This window comes from Chiloscyllium plagiosum, chromosome 19 (assembly GCF_004010195.1).
Source record: "Chiloscyllium plagiosum isolate BGI_BamShark_2017 chromosome 19, ASM401019v2, whole genome shotgun sequence".
NCBI classification, from domain to species: domain Eukaryota; kingdom Metazoa; phylum Chordata; class Chondrichthyes; order Orectolobiformes; family Hemiscylliidae; genus Chiloscyllium; species Chiloscyllium plagiosum.
The window spans coordinates 57,138,410-57,143,879 of record NC_057728.1 but is presented as its reverse complement, the minus strand read 5'-3'; the positions used below and the strand labels follow the sequence as shown (position 1 = coordinate 57,143,879).

General features: G+C 41.9%; 1 long non-coding RNA gene across 1 annotated transcript; it reads left to right on the top strand.

The window, feature by feature from the left end:
• The first annotated feature begins 475 nt into the window (after positions 1-475).
• LOC122559855 lies at positions 476-810 on the top strand. Its single transcript, XR_006314571.1, has 2 exons — positions 476-548; positions 641-810. It is a non-coding gene; the product is annotated as an uncharacterized LOC122559855 (long non-coding RNA).
• The last annotated feature ends 4,660 nt before the right edge of the window (positions 811-5,470 follow it).

Sequence of the window (5,470 nt, the reverse complement as noted above, 5' to 3'; positions counted from 1 at the left end):
CCCGCGCTAGCCACCATCCCTGTGCCTTCCCCCCTCCCTCCCCGGGCGGTGTGTTGGGTGAGGGGACTGAGCTCGCGGCCCGGCACGGGGCACGTGTTTCGCAGGGGCTGAGCTCGCGCCTCCTTTTTCTTCCCACTCCCCGGCGCTCGAGCGGCATCCGTTAGGGCGACCGTTGGCTGTTGAGAGGAGGGAGGGGAAACTCCCTCCATCCAAGATAACAACGCCACCGATCCCTTTCGAAATCCTTATTATCCATAATTACTGCCAGATTCCCAGCGAAAGATTAGTCGCTTATTCTCCGGCGTCGCTTTCCCTTCCATTTGAGGTATGTACGGGCTCAGAATTAATCGATCTTTCTTTAAAACTTAACGGTGGCCGGAGCTGAACCGCCCAAATAATGCTTTTAAAAATAATTTCTCTCGCCCTTTTTCCGCTCTTTCTCTTCCCCCCCCCCCCCCCCATCCTTATCGTTAGTGATGAATGAAAGTTGATTTATTATGTCGAGGCTTTCTTTCGAGGAGTCAGAAGCTGGGCCTGTGTTCGCTGCGGTAATTGCATTTGTTGTCTATCGAGCTTTTTTTGTTACGTGAATGATTGATCCAATCGAGTCGTCTTTGAATCGAATGCACCTTCTCCCCAGGTCGCAGACGGATCAGTGAAAACTGGGCGGGGGCTTGCAGTTGTTGGAGGGGGAAGTCCATTGTCCGCTGTTAAGAGATGGACCTGCCCTGGTGTCTTTTTAATGTGTATTTATTGCGTTCAGGATTTTTCCACGCCGCCTCTGGATTTTTTTCTGATCAGTTCACTGGCTGAGGTAGTAGTTTGTGTTGTTGGAAGGGTCTGTGACACTGCCCAGTATGGAGATAACTGCGCAAGCTACTGCCTTGCTAGTGCTGGTGATAAATCGGCGGACACCATCTCCAACGTGAGTTCTTGCAGTTTTTAAAGAAAAATCTGCAAAAGTATTTCGAATGAAAATCGAGACTGCAGTATTTCAACTGTTCTGGGACTGTACCCGATCTAGTTGGTCTTTAGAATAAAAACAATAAAGTTTATGCATGTTTTAACAAATGTGGAATTAATGTTTGTGGTTCAGTTTGAGCACGCCTAGACTCAATCCTGGAACATACGGACAGAACGCCACTGACGTTTAAACTCTTTAATGCCCGAAAGTCTCTTTTGACAACTTTTTCTAATCTATTACATTTATGCAGTTGCCTTTATCTTTTGCGAAACAAGAGCGAACACTATCAAGAATTAGTTTCGTGCAGGTAGATTTTTGGAAGAGAGGAGCAAGTTCAATCATGTTAGTGTTTTTCGTAGTTGGGTTGTTTCCTCGTCCCTCCACTAGATATTTGTCTCTGATTTGTTTTAGTCTCAATGCAGTGACAAATCAACTGCACTTCAGAGCAAGGAAGGAACCAAACTATAAAGTCAGTTACAGTATAACATGCTGCCTTTTTATGCATTGGTCTGTTTAGCGTTCTCTGTATCGAGATCAGATTGGGCCGTCTGGTGCAGATGAGTTGGATCAAATGATCTCTTTCTATTGTATGCTCATCCTGATCTGTTTTTGTTTTCACAAGAAAAGCTTGTATCTATCAACTGTTACAAATTTCGCTTTCTAATTAAAGTGGCTTAAATGTTCCAGTGTTTTTTTTGTGGAGAATGATTGATTGCTGAAAATAATTGCACTGAAACAGCACCTCAATAACTTTGACGCTTCTGTTTGTTGACTCGTGGTACAGACCTACTTTGGCAGGTGCACACACTTGAATGGCACAGGTAGACTGACAACTCTTAAACCTTTCCAGTTGGTCACAACAAACAGCATCCAATTTTGCCTTTCTCCAACCTGAATATATTTTTTATTATAGTGAGGATCTGGTCCCGCTTAGAGTAAGCTTGTTTACCTAACCTGAAAGTAGTGTCAGTGTTGTGCCCTTTGCATCTATGGATACATCAGAGGGCCCACGTGCATAGTTAAAAGGGCTTAGTGTACAGTAAGAGGACTTCGAAAGGTCCTGAAGCATAAGGTCTAACGTTGAAACACAGTTGGGTTTTTGACTGCTTGGGTGTGATCAACAGTTAGAAGTATTCATTGTTTTAGTTCTTGTTTTGACTTTTATGTTTGCATTTGGCTGTAAGTGCATGCTTCTCTATCCAAGCAAACTTGTTTCTTCAGTCTAAAATCTCTCACCCTGGTTCTGCCAAAGAGCTGCTTTGACGTAGCTTGTTTATAAATTCCATCTACTGATTTCATTATCTAATCTTGAAGTGCAGATACAATGTTTCAACTCTGACAATGATTTTCATAGTGTAAACCAAAATAGATGAGGGACTTTTAACACTGCAAGGGATGTGCTAACTGGCTTCAAGTCTTTTTGATATCTTCTAATCAATCAGAGGTTTTACACACCTGAAATAGGTTGGGATCCTGTCACTATGCCACAAGTTTTTTTTTTCAAACTTGCTTTAGTGAATGTTGATTATGAACACATGCATAAGTTTGTATGTCATTTCAATAAATCGCTTGGTTTGATTGCTACATATTCCTGTATAGGGGAAAGTGAGGACTTCCCTGATGGAGCTTATGCCCGAAATGTCTTTTTTTTTTTGTTTTTGTTTTCCCCTGCTCCTTGGATGCTGTCTGACCTGTGCTTTTCCAGTACCACGCTCTTGACCCCCACATGCCTGTATACCCAAACAAACCTCTGCATCATAGCTTATGAAGAATCTCTTTTCATGTTGGAAGACTTTGTTTTTATCTGCCAAGTGTATTAAAGCAACTTCTTTGCTGAAATAAAGCCATGAAAATTCAGTATTAAATTGGACTTAGGGTCAGTGCTTACTATTTTGTAGGTAGCTGAAGTTCACTGTATTGTATGAGGCTGATGTCCTTTCATATAAGTCAAATTACAAATAACTGCAGTTCACCTGCAGACCCTTGGAGCCTGGTGGCTCAGTGAGCACTGCTGCCTCACCGTGCCAGGGACCCTGGTTCAATTCCAGTCTATGAATCTGGAGTTTGCATGTTGTCCTGATGTCTTGAGTTTCTCAGTCCAAAGATGTGCATGTTAGGTGGATTGACCATACTAAATTGCCCATAGTGTCTTGGTGTAGGCTAGTAAATTAGCCGTGGGAAGTGTAGGGTTACAGGGATGGTGTGGGGGCTGGGTCTGAGTGGGATGCTCTTTGCAGGGTTGGTGTGGACTCTAACTCAATACTGAATGGCCTGCTTCCTTACTGTAGGGATTCTGATTCGAAGAATATATCTGACTATGTTGGATTTAAAAACTGGCTGTAGCTTGCAACACTATTGTGAAATAGTTGCAAGCATCCACATTTAAACATGCATTTCCCTTTTATGATAGGATCAGTACTTTTTGGGAAAGTTTCATGAAAATGAAGTTAATTCATCTGCAATATGTATCAAGTGTGCTGTTTTATGTGAGGTGATGAATGGAGGATATTGTAACAGCTTGCTTTTGAAATGTGTTGATTTAACTAAAACCAAAATACTAGTGGTAAAATATAAATAAATGTGGGAAATACTCATGTTTGACCTTTCAATCTGGTTATTTGGAAGTATGATAGCTGCTTGAAGATTTGATTATATTCAATCGTTTGAATGTAAAATAACTAGTGGTTTTAATTTAACTTACCACCCTGTTTGAAATTAAGACTCCTGCAACGTGCTCTGGATAGAAAATGTTTTGGATTGAAGAGGGTTTTGGTGAGGTGCAGCATCAAGGTAAGGGACATATGGGGTAACAGCATGAGGATTGGTTAGCTCATAGGAAACAGAATAGTGATAAATGACTCAGCATATTGAGAACGTAAAGTGAAATATCACAGGATCTGCATAAGTCCCTACTACTGCACCACAGTGTTCTACTGTTCTTTTGTGTTCTACCTTGGATCAGAAGATCTGCATTAAAGTCTGTGTTCTCAAAGTGTCATAAAATATCCAAACATTGATTAGAAAAAAAATCTATATTTTATATCAATATTATTGGTAGGAGTGGTGTAAACAAAGTACATTACCATTCAATGAGCTGATGGCTAAAGCAGGCAAAAGTTTGCTCTTAAAGGAATGCCATTAAGACCAGCTATATAAGACATCAGAGCTGATGCAGGCTATTAAACCCATCAAGTTTGCTTTCATTCAAAAAGATAATGTTGATCCTATAATCCTTAACTTCAGGTATCTGCCTTCTCTCCTATCACATGCCTTGATTTCCTTACTGAAGGTGGAAAAAAAACTCAGCCTCAACAGCTCTCTGCAGTAAAGAATTTAAGATTTGCTACCTTCCACAAAATTTGTGATCTTTTGAGGTTATGCCCTCTGTTCTCACTTTCCACAAGGGAAAACCATTTTTCTGTATCTACCCTTCCAAGTCCCTCTAAGAATCTTATATGTTTCAATAGGTCACCATGAGACAATCTACTCGAGCTCTCAAGTCAGGTCTTAACAGCACAGAAAAAAAGGTCCTCCAGCCCCTGAGTCCCAACTGGTCAATCAGCTACCTAAGAATTCTGATTCCACTTTGCAGCGCTTGGTTCATATCCTTGTGTAGGAAAATGTGAGGACTGCAGATGCTGGCAATCAGAGTCACTGTGGTGTTGCAAAAGCACAGCAGGTCAGGCAGCATCCGAGGAGCAGGAGAATCGATGTTTTGGGCAAGAGCCCTCCTTCATACATGTCCTTATATGCCTTAGCATTGCTGATTTGTTTTTAAATGTTTCCTTGCATATCCTCCAAATCTCTTGCTCTTAGCTTAAATCTGTGCCCTTGGGTCATTTCTCTAAAGGGTTTCTTCCTGCCTACCTTGTCTATGCCCATAATTTTATACATCCTACTCATGTATTTACACACACACCCCACTCAGGTCATCTCCAATGCTCAAAGAAAAACAAATCCAATTTTGAGTAAAACTCTCGAGACCAGATAGTGTCCTAGCAAATCTCTGTGCAGTCTCTGGTCCAACAAAATTCCTTCTATAACTTGGGTTCTAGAAGAGAACTGAAGTTTTTTGCTGTTGCAGGGAGAAACGTATGGGCAACTTCCGTAGCCAACTTCAAAACCCTAATAACAAGGGTGGCTCAGCAGTTAGTACTGCTGCCTCGGGGACCCAGGTTCGATTCCAGCCTTGGGCAACTGTGTGAAGTTTGTACTTCCTCCCTGCGTCTGTGTGGGTTTTCTCCGCTGCTCTGGTTCCCCTCATAATCCAGAGATGTGCTGGCTAAATGAATTGGCCATACTAAATTGCCCATAGTGTTCAGGGATGTGTAGGTTAGGTGCATTAGTCAGGGATAAATGTTGAATAATAGGGGAATGGGTCTGGGTGCGATACTGTTTGGAAGGTCGGTGTGGACTTGCTGGGCCAAAGGGCCTGTTTCAACGCTGTAGGCATCTTTATGATTCTAACCGTGCACAATACTCTAGCTGTGGTCTAACCAGTCTTTT